The sequence below is a fragment of the Monodelphis domestica genome, chromosome 6 (assembly GCF_027887165.1).
Source record: "Monodelphis domestica isolate mMonDom1 chromosome 6, mMonDom1.pri, whole genome shotgun sequence".
NCBI lineage: Eukaryota > Metazoa > Chordata > Mammalia > Didelphimorphia > Didelphidae > Monodelphis > Monodelphis domestica.
Window position 1 is genome coordinate 156,216,033 of NC_077232.1, and position 15,148 is coordinate 156,231,180.

General features: G+C 37.4%; 1 long non-coding RNA gene across 5 annotated transcripts in view; it reads right to left on the reverse strand.

Annotated features, from left to right (window-relative positions):
* The window catches only part of LOC103098462 (uncharacterized), a 113,924-nt gene that overhangs the window by 70,437 nt on the left and 28,339 nt on the right, over positions 1-15,148 (reverse strand). For 3 of the 5 annotated variants that reach the window (XR_001622960.2, XR_008912883.1, XR_468888.3), the window contains exons 2-3: positions 7,061-7,171; positions 3,716-3,786 (exon numbers count right to left, since the gene is read on the reverse strand). This is a non-coding gene — a long non-coding RNA (uncharacterized LOC103098462). Of the gene's footprint in view, positions 1-193; positions 460-3,715; positions 3,787-7,060; positions 7,172-15,148 lie in introns of all 5 variants that reach the window. The other 2 variants (XR_008912884.1, XR_008912885.1) reach the window with 2 other exon arrangements.

Below are 15,148 nucleotides of genomic sequence, written 5' to 3' on the forward strand. Positions count from 1 at the left end.
TACGACAGCAGAGTGGACCACTCATATTAAAAAAGCAACTAAAAGTGGCCTCATCTTCATGACAGCACCCAGAATGAGGACTGTTGTTTTTCTCTCATTGACAAGGCTAAATTGCAGGAACTGATGAGATGTGTACAGCAACAGACAATGAAAGGGTATTTGTTTTAGCAAGCCAAATGGTGAAAGGATTTACCTACATATCACTAAGCATTTCTTGTGTTCCTCCCAGACTGTAATCTTCTCTTCATTTGAGGCTGACAGGGCAGCTGTATGAAGAAACAAGCCTCCTGGCCCTACACTTGCTGGCAGACCTGAGTTCCATTTCAATGGAGCAAAGCTACCACCAGTAACACTCCATCCAGGGATTCTTGAAATGGAATGCCTGAAATGATGGTTGCATTTACATTCCAGGACCTCTGGGCTTACACAGCTGGGTTCTGGCTAGAATGGATTTGTGTGCTGGAAAAACAAATGGAAAGGTCATTAAGCATTTATATTTGTGATGGACTTAGGGCTTGCTAGTAAAGGAAAATAAAATACTCTTTGTTTTGTACCAGCTTTGCAAGGTGTTCTAAAAGGAAATCCTGTCTAAGACTGAGAAAGTTGTTGGTAACAAAGATGAATCAATTACAGATTTCATTTCCAATTTTAAGTACTTGGGAAAGGATGGTTAATTAGATGGATAGCCTTATCAATGTTGTAATTTTGCTTTCCAGATAAAGATATCTTGTCAAAATGAAACGATTTTGTTTTCTGTGTTTGGAAACATGAGAATTCCATGAAGTAATTATAAACTGAAATTAGGGCAGTTATTAAAGATGAATGCTTTTTTTTCCTTAAAAGCCTCACAAAAATATTAATTATATGTGGAAAACTCATTGGATTTGGGGTCAGGTGAGCTGGGTTCAAATCCTGGTTCTGCCATATTACCTGTGTGATCTTAGACAAGTCATTGGACTTCATTGATTCTCGGCTTCCACATCTATGGAGTGCTATTAAAGACAATATACTACATGATTTTTAAGGTTTTTTCTAATTCTAAAAACTATGGCTATCTGACTATAGGATTTATCATGCTAATGTTGTCTTACCTTATAAATTTGAGGCAAACCTTTTCTAATTCGTTAAACTTGAGATCATGATATTTAGAGTTGAAAGGGAAAGAAAAGATCTCTAGAGCAGGCTGAATGTAGTTGCCTTGAGAAGGACTTTTGCATACAGGGAAAAGTGGATCTTGGCTACATAGATTGCTGAGAGATGTACATTGATGGGAGACTGTGTTTCCACCTTGGATGACAGCTCAGTGATTTTGTTGTTTGTTTTGTGTTATTTTTTTGGAACTCCCCCAAATCCTCTCCTGCCCCTATTTCTCTTCAGGATAGGAAAAAGACAACACTATCTCTTTCAAGTTATAGATCCTGGGAATCTACAACCCAAGCTCCAAAATTTCTCTTCATTTAAAGAAGTCAGACTTAAAGCTTGCTCAACATTTCAATTTTACAAGTGTAGAAAGAGGTTCAGAAAAATGAACTGACATCCTCAAGTCTCATAAGTAGTAAATAGCAGATTTGGTTTATGTTGATGGAATAAAAACAGCTATTAACTGTCATCTTGATACAGATAGAAGAGTTCTAGATTAGGAGTCAAAGGACCTGGGTTTCAAATCTTAGCTTGTATACTTTTGGGTAATTCATTTAACCACAGCTAAGCCTCATGAAGATTCATGTAGCACCTACTATGTTTCAAGCACTATGCTAGGCACATTTTACAATTATTATCTTATCTCATATTCATAATATTCCCACAAATAGGTGCTATTATTAGCCTCATTTTGCAGATGAGGAAACTGAGACAAATGTCAAGTGACTAGCCTAGGATCACACAGCTAGTAAGAGTCTGAATTCAGATTTGAACTCAGGTTCTCCTGACTCTGGGTCCAGTGTTCTAACCACTACTCAAACAGTTGTCTCTGCAACTAAATATAAGAGAGTTGAACTCAATCACCTCTAGGATCCTTTCAGATCTAGATCTAAGATCTTGGGGACACCACCTGGATAATTCTTGTAATACCAAAATGGGTATGACTGGGTTATATATTGTGTTTTCTTCCTCTAGTCCTTAACTCTGCAAGTCTAGAATCTAAAGAACCAGGTCACAGAGAAACAACCACTACTATTTGTCTCAGTTCAGCATATTTCTATAACATCTTATAATTCCAAGGCTACAGACTTTTTCATTCATTAGGTTTCCTATTTTTATTCTCTGAGACTCAGTCATACTTTCAGAAAAGTGCCAAATTAGCCTAGTTTGGAGTCAGTTCTCATTAGTGTCTCTAGCCACTTGACCATGACATACAAATTTCCCGATTCCCTTTAGCCACCACGTAAAAATGAAATCATACCACTAGATGTTTCTACTCTCACTAGAAAGTGAAAGCAAAACATGGCTCCCTTATATCCTGGCACAAGTAGTTGCCTATGGAGCTGATCCAAACTCTTTACAAAATGCCAACTACTGAGATAATCCCTGAGACTGTGAAGGCAGAGTTCCTTTGGGCATGAGTTCCAGTACCATTGCCCCAGTTATTAAATTACATAGAATTACAACTTCGCAATAACCTTCAACAGCAATTTAGAAAAAGGAGTTGATCAGATCACCAGCACTGGATGAATTTCCAAAACTGGTTGATAAAGGCTCAGTTTTACCATTCTCAAGTAGCTGTAGCAAATGAGAGATTGCCTATCCATCTACTCTTGCCTCTTTGAAGCCATTCAAATTGTACAAATCTGGCTCTAGATACTATAGCAGATTGATAGTCATGGGCCCAGGAGATCATTTGTAAGGCAGATTACAGCAATGCTGTACTCAGAGTAATTTCGGAAACCTAGGAGCATGAGGATTTTTATCAGCAGGAGCAGATATCATTGGTTTCTCACTACTTAGGTGAGGGGGGCAGGGAAATGACAATCAGCTAGAAAAAGTAGGAGCTCCTTGCTTTGAAGGCTGGAAGCATGAAATAGAAATGATTCAAGAGAAGGAGCAGGACAGAAAAGAAAGGGGAGCAGGCTAGTAGAAAGTCAGCTTTTTAGTTAGATAAAGACTATGGCTAAAAAAATCCTATGGGTTTTTCAGACTAAAGTACCTGAAACATCTCTGAGCAAAGGCTTAAGGTTAATAATGAATTGTAGCAAAGGAAGTGTCAAACACTGGTTTTTTAAATCCTATTTTTATGCCTTTTGTTTTTTATACCACAATGATTTCATGATATTCCACATATACCAATTTCTCAACCCCTACCATGGAGCCCTTCCTCAAAAACAAAAAACAAAACAAGCCAAAAAAAAAAAAAAAACCAACAACTACATTTGACAAATCACTCATCGTTCTGTACCTTGAGTTCATCACCTTTCTCATGAGAAGCAAGTAAGCTTCATTAACTGTCCTCAGTTGCTGATTGGGTCATTTCAATTAATGTGAATTTAGGAGCCATTCAATGTCACATTGTTCACAGTATTTTTGTTATTGTGTATGTTATTCCATCAATTCAGTAGTAGACACTTTGGACAACAACTTCATTTATCAAAAAAAGGTAGGACAGAGGTGCATAGAATGGAAGAGGTTATTAGTCCCAACTCTGTTAAATAGAAAGTAAAAAAAGCAATCATAGTAAAGACATTTTTCAGGGAGTCTAAACCACCTTCCCTGGGTTGCTTACCTTATCCTCCAGGCGTCTGAGGACCCAGGACTATCTGCAGGCTGTGAGCAAATGACAGCATGATGATCCCGCTACAGTGGAAAAGGAAATTGAGTGAGGAACCACCTCATGAACAATGTTTTCAAACAAATGGACTTTTTAAAAGATGTTGCTCTGCATACATGAAAGGATATTAAGTTGAAGACTAATAGAATCCTAGACTGTACAAGCTAAAAGACAGACACCCTAAGAGTTATCCAATCAATTTACATTATTAAAGAAACAGCTTCTGAGAAGTTATTTCACATAACCATGCTGATTCTACATTCTACATTCACAAGGTATATTCCCATGTCTCCATTCACAGGGCCACTGTCCTGGTCTAGGTCCTCAACAGCTCTCATCTAGATTGATTATTCGTTTGAGCACTAAGGTGACTTGCCAAGCGACAAAGAGCCAGTAGGTCAGAGGTTGAGTTTGACCCCAAGTTTTCTAAGCTTCAAAACCTGCTCTCTATGCACTGTCATGCAACTTTCTTCAGTTCACTTAATTGCCTTTATACTCACTGGGATAACAGGAAAAAGTCAAATGAAGATACAGAAAGAAAGAAGAAACTCCATTCTAGAATTATGCCAATTTGCTTTGTTTTCCCATACTTCTTTGTTTGAAGCCATAAGAGGCAAGTGAGACATCTTCAGCATTCAAAGCTGATGTGTGTGTACCTGCATACACACACACAGATAGATATAGATATAGATATAGATATAGATATAGATATAGATATAGATATAGATATAGATATAGATATAGATACAATATGTATGTATTACCACAATCATGCCAGGTAATGGAGTGGGAGGAATGGAGGTGGGGGACATTTTATCTTTTGGTGCAAAATTAGCTAGTTGTAGTGCTGCCTGTTTTAGGCAAGCATTTTGAGTTTCTGTTTGGAGATCCTGATGCTATTAATATGTAGAAAACCTACTCACTGATTCCTGGAATCCCTAATGGTTTTTCGCTTTCATCCATCTCTCTCCAATCTGTTGTGTTTTTTTTTTAATCCGATCTCATATCAATCCCTTTCATGTACTTCATGTTTCAGCCAAACTGGATTAATAGCTATTCCCCAAAGTCAGCATTCACTCTCTGGCCTTTGTACATTTGCACAAGCCTTCCCCTCCTCTACTCCTCTCTACCTCAGAATCCTCATCCTCCTTCAAAGCTCAGTGCAGGTAACAACTACCCCCATTAAGCCTTCCCCAGTCATTCCCTGATTATTAATGACTTCTCCCTCTCAAATGATCTTTCATTCGCTTTTATTTCTCTGTGCACATATATCCCCAACTCCTCATTAAAATAGAGGCTTCCTAAAGGCAGGGATTATTTCATTTTGTCATTTTATCCTTAATGCCTAGCACCATACCTTGCATTTGGTAGACACTTAATAAACATTAGACCTTATTCCACTTTTATTTTATCAGTTACCGTGGAACAGCCTTTGTTTTCTTCTCAGTCTCTCTGTCCTGGTGCCCACCACCACATTACCATTGGTCAGTCCTTATAAAGCACAGCACGTCTCTAAAATGTGTTGAAACTTTTACAGTGACTGATGAGTGTAACTGAGTGGATACAGAACCAAAGTGGATGTAGAAAAAAATTAACGTCACGAGTAATTTGCTTCTGCTGCTCCAAAAGCTTTTAAAACAATGAAATCATTTTTGATTAAGGAATATTTAAGGTCTAGCTGGTTTAGAAGACATTTTGTTTTTACAGACAGTACCACAGTTAGGCATTCTAAATTATATAGCAGTCCAAAAATACATGTCCTTCCAAGTGCTTCATTAAAAACCATCTCAGAAATTTTGAAATTATAAGCCCATTTGGGTGACAAAAGTGGAAGGAGGATATATTGGAATTAACCCATAAGTCATCTTTAGAGATGAAGAGGACTTTAGAGATCCTCTAGATCAACTCCCACATTTTATAAATATGGGACTGAGCCCCACATAGCTTACTCTATATTGACCAAAGTCACAGAGCTTAGGTGGTGACAGAAATTTGACCTTGAACCCAAGATCTCTTTCTAAGACTCCTCTGCTTTACACCATGCTTTCATTTCATTGGAATATACTTCTTGATCAGGAAAACTACATAGTTTTTATATATAACCTAAATTTCTCAAGTATCAAAAATCAAATTCAAAGTTAAATATGGATGTGAATTTGAAGGTAAATTAAACTTAAAGAAATAAAACATAACTTGATTTCTATATAGTCTCTCCTTCATCACTGTTTGACCAGCCAATATTGAACCAATTAGTCTTTCTTCATCCTAAACTAAAAAATTTCCTATTCCTTTAATAAAAATAAATAGGTGGTTGCCTATTGCCAACCAAATAAAACACTCTTTATTTTAGTTTCAAGAGTCTCCACAAACTGATTCCTACCTATAGTTCCAGGATTATCTCATACTATTCCCCTTTACATATTCTATACTATAGGAAAAAATGAATTACCTCTTATTTCCTAGTCTCATTCTTGCCTGTTTAGTCTCTGTGCCACCTCCTCATGATTGAAATAGATAATTAATAGTGTAATGAAAAGAATACCAAATTTCAAATTAGATGACAGATTCAAATACTGGTCACTTACTATGCCTCAATGTCATGATACATAGAATGAGAAACCTGGGCAAGATGGTGTCACTTAGACCTTCCCACTATTATGCCTTGGAATCAATACTTTGAATCTTATTACCTGTAGATACCTAGACATGTCATTTGAATTCTATGGGATTAGACAACCTCCAAGACTCTTTACAATCCTAAAATGTTTTGATTAATAAAGGCTTGTTACTGAATTGAATTGAGCTGAAATGAATTGAGTTGGGATGAGTTTAATTCAAAGCTGATGAAAAGTGAGGTACAAAGCCTAAAATTAGAAAACAGAAAAAGGAAGTCCAAGTAAAGACAATATCAAAACAAAGTAATAAAAAGATAAGAGACAGTAAAAAATGATAAGAGAAAAGGGAAACAATAGGGGAGAGTATCATGAAGTATTGAATGAGATAAGGAAAAAGATATCTCTGGGATCTCAAGGGTTAGTAGAAGCCAAATGAGTGGATAGATAAATGGGAAAGTTCATGGATGAGTAGACAGAAAGTAGGTAGATAAATGAAAGGACTTTGTAGAAGGGTTAGGAAAAAAGAGTCAATTTGAATATCCCAAGGAAAAAATAAGTAATGTGGAATTGAAACTGCTTTAGTTATTTATAATATGGGAATTATTCATTTTTCTAGAAAAACATGATAAAAAGATATATTTTGTTATATAAGATATCTGAAGGTAAAGGAATCTATGTTTCTTACCTAATAAAAAGCAGGTTTATAGATGCTCTTCTTGCACTTAGATGCCATAAAGATGAATTTCTTTTCTCCTTCAGACTTCCCGTGGCCTTACTACTGTGTTACCAGTAGTATCTGACATATAATGAAAAAGAGAAAATAGCATTCTGAACCAGCTCCTCCTCTCTTTGAATTCAATAGTCTAATCTTTTTAAATGGCTTTCTGGAGACCTATTCAAAAATATTTCTTGAAAGAAATTGCATGTTCCCTTTTCTTCTTCCCGATGAGATAATGACGATTCCTTATGATTATAGAGCAATTCCATCTAAAAGGCTTAGTGCTTTACCTGTTGCTTTTAAAACTTCAAAAGAAAAAAAAACTATTTAATCTATATGCCACTACTAGTGAGGCAACAGAGATTATCCCTATTTGAAGCCAAGGTAAAAAAATTTAAATATAGGAGTAATGGACTGAGAAATAGAGCCCCTTGCCCGATTTCACTAGCTCAAGCTGCCTCTAAGGGTACATCTGTGCACACCATGGCATAATTTGGTCAAAAGACCGCCTGTGTTTAATTTGTATCCTCACATCTTAATAAAGCCTGTCATTCAGTGCAATGGAATCTTGATAGATCAAGCCAAGAATTTGTTTTGATAAAATGAGTATGCTGTATCCTGAATAGGTTGAGATAGGACAGGCACTGGCCCCATAATTTCATTAGTTTACAACAATGGTATCAAAATTAAGTAGAAATGAGGGGCCAATGAACCCTACATAAGGATCCCTACACGTGCACATTGACTAAGAAAACCACATATTAACATTGTGGTAGTTCAGTTGTTTTTCAGTGGTGTTCATGAACCCTTTTGGGATTTTCTTGCCAAAAATACTGGAGTGGTTTTCTATTTCCTTATCCAGGTCATTTTACAGAGGAAGAAACTGAGGGGAAAAGGGTGAAGTGATTTGGCTTGCATCACACAGCCAGGAAGTGTCTGAGGTCAAATTTGAACTCAGGAAGATGAGTCTTCCTGACTTCAGACCAGCACTCTAGCCACTGTACCACCTAGCTGCCTGTATTAACATTATCTCTGTTCTTTCATATTTATTTATTTATTTTGTTAAATATTTCCTGATTACAATTTAAACTGGTTTAGGCTGCATTCAGGACCTCCAAATGTTCCCTGCACCTCTGGTATTGGGAACTCCTGAGTGAGGAAATTCCCTCTATCAGTGTAGTCAGCAAATTCCCTGCAATTTAGAGACTTAAACAGCTGTCCAGAGCATTGAAAAGTTGTGATTGGGCTAGTGATTTCTGGTCTCCCTGGACCCCAAGTTAACTGTTTATCTACTTCTCTATCTCAATCTTTCCAATTTAGATACTATTAGCAACCCCAAACTAACTGAGTCTAAGTACCACTGTAATATTTCCTCCTAAGTTTTACAAAATATGGTGAGAGAAAGAAATCTGATGACATAATAGGTAAAAGAGTTTTCCTAGATTTGCTAGATTAAGGAAAAGCAAAATTCGTATCTAAACACTTAAAGTAAGGAAAAGAAACAGAGAGGGATGCCTTTTTCATAGCCAGTCAGCCAGTAGAGCAACCTACCAACTAGAAAAAGTGGATGGAGCCAGGTCTAAAGAAAACTGAAGCGAGGAACAAAACTCAGAATCGAGAAGAGATGAGTTTCAAACTAACCTTGGACAATAATCGTATGCCACTGAACAAGTCACTTAACATCTTTGGGATTGAGAGGGTTGAATTTGATGACTTCTAAGGTCATTTACAGTTCTAAATCTGTGCTTCTATGATCCTATTCCCTATTCCTTGTTTTCCCCAACCTTAGTAGCTTGTCACCCTTCTCTCTACCATTTAGTAACAGGGACTTCCTCTCCAATGCAGGAATCTATCCTTCTACTAGCACTGTTACTAAAGCAGAGTAACTAAAGTTTGGCCTCAGAGCACTGATTTTAATAGGGGTTAAATATATATATATATATATGTATATATATATATATATATATATATATATATATATATACAGTTCTTTGGTAGCATAGAAATGAAAACCTTTAACATCTAGCTATTTGAAATAATTAGTTAAAATAGAAGCTACCATTGGTGAGTTTGCAGGAGTTTCTGCTATGCCTGTGGTGGTGAACCTATGCCACATGTGCCAGAAAGGGCATATAGAGCCCTCTCTGTGGGCACACATGCTATTGCCCACCTGAGTTCATTACTAGAAAGCCAAAGGGACCCAAAGTCAAGCTACTTTCTTCCCCTTCTCTATTGCACCTGAGGACATTTTTTTCACATCACCCATCACTCTATCCAGCAGCCTGATGGGAGCTCTTCCTCTCTCCCCTGTATGAGTTAATACGTAGAGTGGGGTGGGGAATGGCATAGAACTCCATCTCTAAAAGTTTGACATCACTGTGCTACATGCTTGCCTATTCAATTCATCCTGTCCTCTTGACCAAAGCACCTACCTCATTCCAGTGTCCTAGTGAGTTTATTACTCAGAGCACCTTAATTGAGGGCTTACTTTATGTTACTTTGACTTGGGTATTTCTGGGGTTCACTTTGTGTTACTTGCTGCAGGTCCAAAAATTCCAAGCTATGCCCCTCTGCCTTACAATCTTCACTTTTCTTCCTTCTGACTCTTATCAGAATCTGAGCTCAGGAAAGGGTATGAAATTCATCAAAGCCAAGATACATAGGATTGATAACAGCTTAAAGCAGTACTCTTCTATGACATTTCTTTTAACCAGCCAATATATACTTACACTAAAAGAATTAAGGTCTAACCATAGAATTTTTGCTTTGTGATGATGACCTGAGATGATAGGGAAGGTAACTTTTGCTTTGTTTTTGTTCTGCTCTTTAAGGAGCAGGAGCTTATCTACAAGCCTGAAATCAGCCCATATAAGTGGCTAGACTTAAAAGAAAGGTAATGGTGAAGCATGTATAACTGAATGTTTTAGTTATTATTACAGCCCCAACTCCTCCATCCATCACTGAGGCATCAGATCATTGCAATACAACAGGAGAGATGGAAGATCCAGACAGCTGGCCTGCCCACCAGTCTGATGTGATTACAGCTTTGCACACCAATATTCAGTCTACAAGGAAATGTGTATCATCTTTATTATATTTTAGAGCAGTATCAGATGGGTTGCTCACTGCATTCTGTAGCCTGTGCAAAATAGAAGAGGACACACAGTGTCTACCATATGCCTGAAGGGACTCCCAGACAAAGCAAAGGGAAGAGATGTGTCACTGATTCCATTTGAAAATGTATTTTAGAAACAGAAGGGAGATAATAGAGTACAGGAATTCATTCCTCCAATAAACTTGGCTCTGCAAAAACACCCCCCAAAACCCCCAGAAATCTCCTTAATATGAAAAGGCAGAGAAATAAGCCACACAATACCAGAAATTTGTCCTTACCTCTAGCAAGAACACATATAACCTCTCAGGGGCTCAGTTTCCCCCAAATAAAAATAATTTCATTGAGATAAAAATAATGCTCTTAAATGATTTTAAGTGCTTTATTAATACTTTGTTCTTTCCATTTGCCATCCCGGCAACTTTCTAAACAAAAATACTCCTCTCTGGCCATCCATTTGCTGGTCTGTGCTGTTTCCCTTATTAGAATGTAATATTCTTGTTCCCAAGACACCTCAATGTGCCTTCTCCCTCCATTAATCCTCTCTTGAAACAAAGAAAAACAGTAAAAAAAAAACCTACTAAAAGATAGCAAAAGTAATATTCTGCCTCCATAGTCTCCCACCTCTCTACCAAGAGAAAAGAATGTTACATTTCTTCACTTAAACCAAGATTGGCCATTGTAATTCACCCGAGTTCAACTGCATTTTGGCACTGTCTTCATTGGCATTAGTGTCACGCTTAGGCACACTCTTCTCCCAACTGCTTTTTTTTTTTTTCAATTCAAAATCAGTTTCCCTAATGTTTTTATAAGCACACGTGAGGGTGGTTCTAATTTGACAAACACAAAGCAATAAGGTATAGAGAATGTGCACCCTGCCAGCGAATGTATTTACATGGACAGCTCTCTCTTCTCTCTTTTTGTTTCATTTCGAGATAGGACCCTTTTTCCTCAAGATGTGATGGCAGAGGAGACTATGTGTTCACCAGGTTGAGTTCAGTCAGATTAAGTGTCACCTAGCAGGTGAAGAGTCTTTATACAAATCATATTTTGAACCAACACAATGGAATAAGTTTGTGCCTCTCCTCCAGAACACCTATTTTCCCACCATGGAGCTATATTCAAACCAACAATGCAATGGCAATCTCCTACAGTTTCACTCACTGTTCTTATAACTTTCTAAACCAAAATACTCCTCCCTGGCTCCCACTTTCCAGTCTGTATTGTCTCTTCTGTTAAAATATAGACCGAACAAGGGCAGGAACTGTCTCTGCTTTTGTACTTCTGTCCTCAGTGCTTAGCAAAATCCTTGGCAAATAGCGAGCACTTCATTTTCTTAACTTTCATTTATTCACTTAGGCAAGAAAGTATTAATTAGAAGACAATGAAGAATGAAAACTACTGGTGTACAATATGCCGTACTCATTCAGTCTGAGTCATTCATGACCTCTTCTGGCTAAGGATTGTCTTCCCTTTGCAACACCAAGTAGTATCTTATCTAATTGTCCTCTCATGTACTAACTCCTCAAAATGAAGTAAAACTCCCAAAATATCCCTTTTAATAAGCTATTCTCCCTGAATCGATTATAACATACGTCAGATGGTAGCATATGATACTTTTGTCAATCACATAGCATATACACAAAGCATGGAAAGGTTAATGTATTCAATTAATGTGACATTTTACGTGTTTCCAGTTCAATAACTTTAAAAGTTACTAAACTGATTATGTCCCAAAAGCCTAGCAAGAACAAAATGCGTATTTTCTACTTACAAACAAGAAAATTATTTGAGTATCTTAAATTTTAAAATTAAATCATTTGTTCAGTTTCCTAATCTGTGTATTAAAAGGCTGAATATGTTCTAAGGTCCCTTCCAGGTCTAATATACTTTGATTCTAGTCTCTTTAAGAGAGAAAAGGCTATTTTATACACCCAGATGTCCGAGTCATCTTCACGTTAAAGAATGACTTTGGTGTCCATCGCTATCTTCAAGAATACCCAATAGCCAAATACCCAAAGATCTCCATTCCTCCAGTGAAGCATTTCAAGCTACTATGGAATTCTAACAAATAGAGGCTTCTGGTGGTCATAAATACAGTATTAATCTGATTGACAGAGATAGAACATACCTCCTAAGATCCCTTCTCCAGCTCCAATGACATGTTGCTATTTTTACTGACCCAAAGGTTACTCTACTCACTTGAGAGCAGTCTATAAAACCTCGTAGGAAATGATGCAGATCCAAGTAAAAAAAAATAAAACCAAGAGACCAATTTACAAAATGACCACAAAAGAAAGCTTAAAGAAAAAATAGCATGAAAAAAAATAGAGCTCTTACCAACACAGGTAACTAGTCATGACTCCAGAAGATGTAGGGCAAGGTGACATAGCTCCTTTTTTTTCAGAGAAGTGATAGGTATAAGTGTAAAATGAGACATCCGCCATCAAACATGAATGGAGTAGGAGGCATGATTCAGTTTTGCTAGTCTGTGTGTTACAAGGTAAAATTTTTTGAGGGTAGAAGAGTAGCAGGAATGTTTTTTTTTTTTTTAAAAAGAACTTCAGTGAAACATGTATTTTGAGGGAGGAGGAAACAAAAGGAGAGACAGAGACAAAGACACAGAGGGAGGGAGGGAAGGGGGAAGAGAGAGGAAAGAGGGATGGACAGATGGAAGGAAGGAAGGAAGGAGGGGGTTAAAAAAGTAGGGAAAGAAGAAGGGAGATGGGAGGGGAAGGAAGATGGAGGGAGAGGAAAGAGGGAATGAAAGAGACCAACCTACTTTTTGAAGTGCAAAGAGCAGTTTTGGCATGTACCAAATACAAGGAAGAATCAACCTGGCTCATTAGCTTAGGAGAAGAACATTCTTCCCACCTCCATGTGCCCTCTAGCAAATTTCTCTTGCCAAGCACACTTTTGCTGTGATAATCCCTCCCACGAATATACTTGAGTCTTCATCTCAAAAATCCCCTGTTAGCTCTTTCCCCCAAAAGTTGAAGAATCTGAGACCTGAGGTGAATTTTTCTTGTACACTTTCCATACAATTTAAATCTTCCAAGCGGCTGTTCTGGCCTCCCTTGGAGCTGCTCTGAGAACAGAATAGCTATTTACATAATGGAACTCCTGAATAACTTCAGAAGAAAAACAGGAAGAGAGGCATGCGGGAGAGTAGAGCAGCATTTGAACTGAACCATTTATATCAGATTTGTCTCATCTAACACATTGTGAGCATAAGCGAGGACAGAGACTACCAGAATATTGTTCAGAACTGAGTTCCCATTTGCACACAGGTGTAGTTAACACTGAAGAAGCCTCTACAGGATTTTATTTTTCCCCAGTCCTTAGCCACAAATTATCAGAGCCCACCATCTCCTAAACTGAGATTCCCTTAGCTTTAAAACAAGAATAATCTTACAAGCATCACCAAAATTGGATGGGAAGTAATTCAGTAAAAATAGCAGGGCACCTAGGTGGCACCATGGATAGAGTGGTAGGCTTGGAGTGAGGAAGACTTAAGTATCTGAGAATTTCTTTTTTATAAACTGTATTAGTTCTCTGACGGGCTCTAATCAATTCCTTTGCCTGCATGCTGAACTGGGGGCTTCATCCAGTCTATTAATTTTTGCATTCTCTTTGTTCTTGTCATCAAGATTCTTTTGAGATGGTGTCCCTCTCTTTCATCCCTGGTTCTTGTCTTGGTCATTTCTCCTGCAAAAGGAGATTTAGATTTCCAACTTCTTTGCCCTTTCTGTCTCAGAAATAACCATATTATCCTCCCTCAGATTTCCTAAGGATTTTTTTTGCTGCTGACAGCTAAAGGAAAACATCAGGGGTAACAGCATGACAAACCTTAAATAGAAGCATAATTGATTTGTATGGGCACTCCCTCTGATGATACAGCTCACACCTCCATGCTTTCCCATCTCTGGGCTATATCCTCCTATAATTTTGACACAGGACATCTATAGAACCTGCTGTGAGTCTTCCTCAAGTTAGAACACACAGTCTGTCCAACTATCTCACATTTGCACTCTGACCAGTTCATTATCTTTTTCTATCCCCTATTTCTTCAAAGACTTCCTTTGCTCCTCTTCTACATAACTCTGTCTGTAATGTCTTGTAGTCTACTTATACCCTTTCTCATTAACTTGTTTTTTTTTTTCCTGGATTGTTAGGACAAACTTATTCATATCATTAGGTATGTAAGTTAGGAAGCTGTACAATGTTTCAGGCTTTGAAGCAATCAGCAAAACACAGGAATACAGCTAGATTCCAGTTAGTACAAAAAATCAGCCCCCAGAAGTGGTCTCCTTATTCAGACATTCATTGTATATTTCCATTAGGATAGAACCAACTGCCATATTTTGCATAATTAAGACTTCCAGTATTATGAATTTGAACTCATGCATCTATTTCAGAGGATTCATTATTCACACTAATAAAAACCTCGCTTCAACTAGACCACCTCACTGACTACAAAATCTCTCTTCATGCTAGAACTCCATGACAATGTTGAGTACCTTTTATGTGCATTTATCTCTCTACAATGCTTTGCTTAATATTAGCAATAAGTAAACATGAGATCACCAAAAAAAGTTTACTTCTTGTAATACACTTTGCTCCTCTTAGCAATGCAATGTTCCAGGACAATTCTGAGGGATTTGCAACAAAAAATGCTCTCTACCTCCAGAGAAAGAACTGTTGGAGGAGGAATGTAGAGAAAAACATATGATTTATCACGTGTTTATTTGGGTATATGTTTGGGGGTTGGGGTTTTATAAGATTATTCACTTACAAAAATGAATAATATAGAAAAATGTTTTACATGATAATACATATATAATCCAGATTGAATTGTCAGGTCCGGGAAGGGAGAGGGGGAGAAGAAAAGGAGACAACTTTGGATCATATAACTCTGGAAAACTTAGGTGGAAATTTGTTAT